This window comes from Astatotilapia calliptera, chromosome 4 (genome assembly GCF_900246225.1).
Source record: "Astatotilapia calliptera chromosome 4, fAstCal1.2, whole genome shotgun sequence".
Lineage (NCBI taxonomy): Eukaryota > Metazoa > Chordata > Actinopteri > Cichliformes > Cichlidae > Astatotilapia > Astatotilapia calliptera.
In genome coordinates, this window is record NC_039305.1 from 18,577,865 (window position 1) to 18,586,355 (window position 8,491).

The following is an 8,491-nucleotide window of genomic DNA, read 5'->3' on the forward strand; positions in this document are numbered from 1 at the left end:
CGTTGCCGTCGCGTGCATATATTTTATCATACCAGGTTGGGTTAAAATAAATAAATAATTAAAAAATATAAAAGATGAAAAGGGGCAATTTTTGTACAGTACCTTCACTCATTTTTCCTCCAAATCGTGCGTCGAGGGAACAAAAAGGGAGCTTTTTTTCCATCCAACGTCGCAGGCTCACCACCACGGCGGGAGTGGATAAGTGAGAGAGAGAGAGGGGGAGAGATAGAGAGGGAGGGAGGATGCATAGCCTAGACCTCTGCGTAGACTAATATAGTCCAACTGCAGTGGGCATCTACAACTGGCTTCATTTTCACTACAGTATAACCTACCTGCGGATTGGGTCACCACTTAACCTCTTTTAATTGCTGGTGTTTGGTGTTTAATATTCATAAAATCTTCAAGTCATCACACCTAGGATTATCCAGCGTTGATTGCCATAACTCTGCATGCACACACAGGAGGCTGACACAGACATGCAGTCACTGCATCAGTGATTCCTTCCACCTCACATTCAAGACGTGAATAGGCGCACAAGCAATCTGACTGCCCTCGTAAAACTTGATTGAACAGATGCAAAAAAAAAAAGAAAGAAAGAAAGAAAGAAAGGAAAAAGAAACCAATGAAAGACCTTTTAATAAGTACAGTTTCTTGAAATATGTTAATTATTTACTCCTTCCAAAAACACAATAATGCTAAAAGCAGCATCTGACCCCAAGCACAATTCAATAATTTGCAGCATTTTTTTTCTAGGTTATGGTGAGGGGACAATAAAAAATGCATTGTTGTGTTCAAATGAGAGCCTACGTTTTTGACAGTTCCTCCTCCTCCTCTTCCTTCTCTTCCCTCTCATTTTAACCGCAAACACATTTGAAGCTCTAAGATGGAGTAGGATGGGAGCGATGAATTTTCCCAGCAGTTTGTGAATCAGGCTATTGCAGGAAAAATCTAGAGGTATGAGAAACCCCTGAGGATGTTCTGCCTGTGTGGACAGTGGGGAGGATGATTCTGTTTTTTTCACGGCAAGAAATATGTTGAAGGTGTAATCATACTCAATTAACACTCTTCCCCTCCTCATTTCACACTTCATTTTTTCCATCACAGAAGGCAGCACGCCCATACACATGCAAACACACATGTTTACCTCAGCTTATTAACTCACACACTCTCAATCTCTGTCTTTTTTTCTCTGCCAGCAGAGGACTATTAGCTCAAGAGAGTGCTGTGGCATTGAGACTTATTCATTTTTATTCATATCAGTAGGTCCACTGTTGAGCCAACGCAATGGTTTGTCGTAGCATGATGCACAACAAATTTAATTTCGCTGCATCTGCCTTCATATGTGGTGACCTCTTTAAATGTTTATGCTTGCATGCACAATAGGCTGTGTTGTACTGTCTACGCTAAAATGGACCTGTTCCAAAAATAATGGGGATTTCTTGCATCAAAAATCATCATGCAAAAGGTTTTTGTTTTGTTCTTGTTTTGTTTTCCAATACCCACACACATAAATCAGATATATGGTGACCCTGGTGAAATTCAATTCAATTCAATTCAGTTTTATTTATATAAAACCAAATCACAACAACAGTTTCCTTTACATCGCAAGGTAAAGAAGGTAAAGAAAGAAAACGACAAAACCCCAACTATCATATCACTATGAGCAAGCACTTGGACGACAATGGAATAGAAAAACTCCCTTTTAACAGGAAGAAACCTAAAGCAGAACCAGGGTCAGCGAGGGCGCGGCCCCATCAGGGAGCAACTTAAGAGGCTTTTGTGACATTTTTTCTACTTCTACTGTGTTTTATTCAGTTTCCAGTGTATTCTGTGTGCTTTTGCAGCATTTTTCTGTTTGCTGGTGTTTTCTTAAGTTGTAGTGTGTTTGACCTCTCTTACTTATCCCTTTTTTCCACACAAGTATCTAAGGAAATTCTCTAATATTCTTCTGTCGCCTGCATTTGTTCAGTTCTGGTCTACTATTAGCCAAGAATTTAGAACAGGTGTCAAAAAGTGTTTGTTGACCTACCTTCTTAGGTTATTAAGGTTTTTTTTTTTTTTATCTGTATCTACACATATCCAATAAAGATCCTCGAGCAAACTGGGTGAGCCGTAGACTATAATTAAACTGATGGAAAACCATGACTGAGGATAAATTTGACCAATATTGATGACAAAGTTATCGAAATGAAGTTATTTGCTTAAGTTAAAAAGTATTTACGTCACCGGTTTATGGAGTAACGTCATGTAATCATGAAAAAAAAAATCTACAGGAGTTTGTCTATCAGACATATTTGAACAGACTGGTTAGCCATTTAAAAGTTCACATGAAGCTAAAAAGATAGGTCATCTCTCAAAAGCATAATTTTGTCAGACTAGAAAATGTCGAGCTTCAGGCTAGAGCTTTTGCTCTCATGGGACCCAAAATTGCTGGCCTGCATGCTCGCATTCATAACTAACCTCAACCAGCTGTCTAGTCATAAATACTTCTTTCCTATATTCACTCTCACTTTGATGCATGCAAACGTTTTCCTAGCAGCCAAACAATTAATGACTCCTCTTTTATTACCGAATTACTGTCAGGACCTTTAATTCCTGATACTTCTTGTGATCACTATGTTGGAAAGAAATGGGGATGTTATTATATCACTAATAAGGTTCTGGGATTATGACACTGGCTACTCCAATAATGAATCAGTTGAAATCTTTCCAGATGGGTGCATCCATTTTCTGCTTGCTTTATTTATGTGTGTTTGGTGTTGCCTTGATTTTTGCAGGCTTTTATTTTGGAAAGTCAACAGCTGAATGTGTTTTTTGTTCCCAGCAATCATTTATATATCAACATGGTTAACTTTGAAACATTGTCAGCAAGCATTAGCTTCAGTTTAAGTATATTTTCTTATTTTTACTGCTATGCTAAATAGAAGATCATCTCTTTCATATGGTTATTTGCAGCATCTGCTGTTTTTTTCCTTCAATATGATAATGTTTAACACTACAATTTATCCATGGCTTTGTCTGTAATTGTGCTTGCTGGGTGATAAATGGCTCGTGCACTTACCTCCTCCTGAATGGAATAATTTTATTGGCATTAAGGGCAGGTCTGATGCGAATGTAATCGTATGCCAGGTTTCTGTGCTGATGAGGTGACTCATTGTGCATACATCATAGTGTTCTCACACATTACATCAGGTTTTCTCAATAGGCAATCAAGATCATTAGACTGCCCTTCATTTTATGTCGTTATGACAGATCCGTGCTAATGTGCAACATAGGATTGACTGGCCAGTAGTTCCCACTATACATATCATGGAACAGAAATAGAAGATCAGGCCAGTATATCACATTGTAATATGGCCTTTCCACCTATGTCCTTATTCTTAAATTAAAGGGAGTGCCATAAAACCCAACACAACTCAAGAGTTGGGCCAATTCGAGCTGCCAGGGGCGAGTGGTGGGGCACACCCTAAACAGGTCACCAGTCTGTTCCAGGGATAACAGCTCTAACTGCATTGCTTTGGGAAGAAGCCAGAGTACCTGGAGAGATTCCTGGTGGATTCTAACCTATACGAGCAAACTATACAATCTGTAAAAAAAATAATTTTAAAAAAGTGTGTTGTACATGTTCGGTAAACCTACTTAAAGAATCAAGTAAGTCAGCAGAAGTAACTAAGGTTATTTACGAGGCTTGTTGGAGTTTTCCTTTGATACTCTTTGTAGGAGCTTCAGTAAATGCCCACAAAAGGGCTGAATGATGTCTGCTGGAGCCTTGTCATTCATTCACTTACAAAGGCCAGCATTTCAAAGCTAGGCCTATAAATAGGGTTATTCCGAGATTTATGAAATGATAGATATAATTACAGGTATTCAGTGCATGCTCTACAAACAGAGTATGCATGAGGCATGACACATGAGGTTTTGTACTATATAAATAAATATTGAAAGTTCTTTGGACAGTAAAACGATTAACCACCTTCTTTGTGGAGACCTTTAAAAGTGTCTCAAAGCACATTTAGAAAAACCCAGCAACAGTGATGTGAGAAAATTAGGACACCCTATGAAAGCCTGTATACTTTAAAATGTATTTGGACACATGGATATTTAATATAAATTTCAATGATACTGAGGGATCCAAATAACATAACTAAACAACTGAAAAATAAGAAAAACCTTTTTTAAAACTTTATGTGAAACATAATTTAAAAAGAATGCAAATTCGGGTGAGGAATAAATTAGGACAGCCCCACATGTCATCCCACTTAAAACGGTTAAAATCACACACAGTTGTATCTTGTCAGGTGCACATGATCAGTACATTGTTACCCAGCATTTTAAAGGAGACTTGCCCTATTTAAACCTCAGATTTAGTTTGGTGTGCTCCTGACTGTTGAAGTGTTGAAGTGAGCGCCATGGTGAGATCTAAAGAGCTGTCTGGTGCCCTCAGAAAGAAGATTGTGGCTGCTTATGAGTCTGGTAAGAGATTCAAAAAGATCTCAAAGGAATTTGACATCAGCCATTCCACCATCTCGAAAATTGTTTACAACTGGTGGACATTCAAAACAACTGCCACCACGCCCAGGTCTGGCTGTCCAAGCATATTCACCCCTAGAGCAGACCACAAATTGCTCAAAGAAGTCATCAAAAATCCTAAAATGTCATCACAGGAACTACAGCAGGCTCTGGCTAGTGTCGATGTTAAAGTGCATGACTCTACTATCAGAGACTACACAAGTTTGAGGTGTGCAAGGAGAAAATATTTGCTCTCTGAGAGAAACATTAAGGCCAGACATTAAGGCCAAGTGAAAGCCCTGATCTTAATCCCACTGAGATGCTGTTGGGTGACTTGACAGACTGTACATGCAAGAAAACCCTCAAACATCTCACAGCTGTAAGAATTATGCATTGAGGAGTGGCCCAAACTTGCTGTCGATGTCAGAGACTAGTAAAAGGTTACAAAAGGTGTCTCACTGAAGTTATATAAGCCAAAGGGGGCAACACTAGTTATTAAGGGGTAGGGTGTGCTAACTTTTTCCTCCATTAAAATACACATTTTTGTTCATATCTTTTTTTTTATGTGTATTTTTTTTTTTTGTTTAATTGCAATTAAGTCACTTTCTTTTCCAGTAATACATGAAAACATGATTAGATATTGATATTTGAACATTTATTAATACAGAGCCGATTATTTTATGGGGTGTCCGAATTTTCTCACATGACTGTAAGTGTGTCAACACCAAGTGAATTTAAACCTACAGCTCAGGGACCAGATCAGGATTACAATCTTTATTTGGCAAGAGTCTTTATCCAGGTGATTGGTCCGACGAGTCGGGCCAGAACTGAACAGGCGATAGACGAATCAAAAAGACAAGCAAACCCTTTATTAACGACACAAAGAAACACAAGGCCGAGACTGTTGCAGCTGTGCAAAGATGAACTTGCAGAGGGAAGGGAAAAGTGAGATTAAATACACTGTAGAGGGAGGGTATACAAGAAACAAATGATAAAAGGGCACCGATGGTACAAAAAGCAAAGGAAAGCATGAAAACAAGAATAAAAAAAACATGGACCAGGAGAAGAGTTGAAGAATAACAAGTATAACATGACCATATGATGATAAACTATACCCATGTTTGCTTGTTGCATTGTTTTTTCTGAATTTTTACCAGTAGATTATATTATTTTAATATATTCAATTTCTCAGTCCGTTTGTTCAATTCCACCTATGTATTTCTATTAATGGAATTATTTGCCATAGGTCCTAAGTTAAAGCATCACATATATCATACCAGGGGCGTGGGACAGAAGAAGAAAGTCTCCTTTGCTGCATTCATCATCTGAATGGGCAACTTCTGATAATTCGAATTCATCAAGTGTTGGAGGTGGATATACCTGAGACAGCTGGGGCATGCTCTGCTTATGCAACACATGAAAAGAACAGCTGATACTGCTCCACTATCACAATGCTCCACCTGCTGATGTGACTGTCCAGCGCTTGGCTGGAAAATCCACTTGCAAAACCTTTGCTCTCTCTGTCACATGCCACAGCACAAGGCAAATGCTGTGCAGTGCCTGCAGTGTGTATTTAGCTTTAGTTGTTTCCATCCAACCACAGTAGAGTGTTTAGCGTGCATTGCCATCAATAAGTCAGACTTGTTCCCAGTGGCTGCTGGTCCCTGTCTGGGCTGCCCTTTGTCACAGACTTTGTTCATCACATTTCTAAGTACTGCAGCAGGTTAGGTGGTCTCAGGATCTGGTCTCTGCTTTTCTCAGATGGTGTGGTTCTGTTGACCTCCAGCTTTCACTGGGGCAGTTAGTTGCTGCCCCAAGTGTAGGTGTTCGGGTATCTTGGGGTCTTGTTGCCACTTAGGTGGTTTGAACAGATGAGGTATTTTGAGCATGTAAATGAGGCCTATTGGCAGACCCAGGATACGTCGAAGTGATTACATGGCTTCGTTGTGTGTTTAGTTTTATTATTTTTGTAACTGAGTCAAAATAGCCCATTATAGTTGCATCGTGTAAATACAAATGAGGTTTAACTGAACTTACCAAAAACTGACACCAGAGTCAAAGGATGGTGAATAAGCTTTTAAGTCATAAAAATTGATACAATGTAATAATGTAATCTTTAAGCTTTAACATTGCATAGCTAATAATGCTTTGAGAAGAAATAAACCTTGTTATAGATATTATTCTGCTATTAAATGCTTTTTTTAGAGTACCCAGGAAACTCAGTTATAGTCCATGTATGTTCAATATGTTGGCAGAATGAGAGTTTATACACTTGTGAATGTGCTCTTTCACATTTTACATTTCCTTGTCTAATTCATGTGTTTGTTGTTTGGGGGTCTACTTTGTTTTGCATTTGTATTAGTTTAGTAATGAAAAAAAATAACATAGAGCTTTAGCTGCACTTAGAAATCCGTGTCTCTCTCAGTCATGTTCCTATTATAGTGGATTAAAGAGGATTACATGCCATTCAAATGTCTGTTAAATAAAACATGCAGTAGGAAAAGTTTAGCACTGTCACATTAGCTGTCTCAGTTTGAACCCCTGCTCCGGCCACCTTTCTGGCACTTATGACCTTTGGCTGATGCCTTCATGTTTTGACAAACTCTGACACACACCCAGCAGTTCAGATTGCGGATTTGTTTACCAGACGTGGTATCTCAGCTGACTGGCCTCACGACTCGAGAGCTGCAAGTGTGTTTCCATGGTAACCATGTATAGTATTGAGAAGAGCAGCAAAGAGAGTGGAAGAGAAGCAGGGAAAGAGAGAGAATGAAGCAAACCCTGGGAACCATATCTTGTTATATTTATCCCTATTTTGTCAGTTATTCCAGCTGTGTGTTAAACATGATGCAGGATTGTCGTTTGCGGCATAAAAAAAATTAATAAATAAACAAACAGGCTTCTACTAATTTGTTAATAAGCATTTGCAGTAACTGAGTTAGTGAGTTCCAGCTGAAGCTGGAGCATAAAATAAAAGCTTTTGGAATGAACGTCTAAAAACTGCAGGAAACATGACATACTGAGTTTTAGATGCTACAGAAATTTAGAAAAAATTAAAATTGGAACACCTGTCTAATGTCACAGTAATAGATATTTAAGCAGTTTGGTGCATTTGCAAAATGTGGAACTAACTTATCTTACATTTATGACAGTTATATTGTCTTAAAACCTTGTAAAGCATAGTAGTCTGCCATTTTGATATAATTCGCAGTGATTGAATCTGAATTCTCCTAGGATGATCTCTGAGCTGCAATATTTTTAGTAACATAAAGAGAAAAAAAACCCTATTTGTATTTCTCAGTTGTGCTGCAGGCTTGTGGAAAAACTGTCATATTTAATATTACATTAATTCAGTGTTTATCACATAGAAATGTTTATGCAGAGGGAAGAGGGGTTTAGAGTGTGAATGCAGGCCGTGTCATCAGTGGCCTCGTGCCTGGACAGAGATGAGGGCAGCATCACTAGATTCAAATGGGATCCAATCAGCAGTCAAGCAGACAGAACGCAGAGTTCCAGCTGATCCTGACTGACACTATGCATCATTAAACAGGAATCAGAAACAGGCATTTGAATGCATAAATTTTCAATGATATAGTCAAACGAGCATGCAAACAACATCACGCTAACAATTTTGAATATCAGCAGGCAAAATAAATATTTTTTTCTCTACGTATATTTACGTTGTGCCCCAAATATGATGCTCATTCAACCACCTTGTATGTCTGTGTAATATATGTGGATAGTTTAAATTGATAAATCATACACAAAAGGCCTGAAAGCTGTAGGTGAGCTAGCACCTAGCTCACCTACAGCTAGCACATCTCACCTTCCGTTTCCCTACTACTGCACTGTTTATTTTCTAGTATTAGTACAATGCAGGTTAATACTCAATACCAGCAAACATATCTGCACGTGCACACACACAAACAGATAGATAGTAACTTGGTAACAGATGGTAACATCTAGTGGCAGTTGACAAAAC

The 8,491-nt window shown here is 38.5% G+C and overlaps 1 protein-coding gene across 2 annotated transcripts in view; it reads right to left on the bottom strand.

Annotated features, from left to right (window-relative positions):
* elfn2b (extracellular leucine-rich repeat and fibronectin type III domain containing 2b) overlaps positions 1-187 on the bottom strand; it is a 72,046-nt gene extending 71,859 nt beyond the window's left edge. For both annotated transcript variants that reach the window (XM_026165264.1, XM_026165266.1), the window contains exon 1: positions 103-187. The gene's annotated coding sequence lies outside the window, so the exon portion shown is untranslated. The remainder of the gene's footprint in view (positions 1-102) is intronic.
* Between the last annotated feature and the right edge of the window lie 8,304 nt (positions 188-8,491).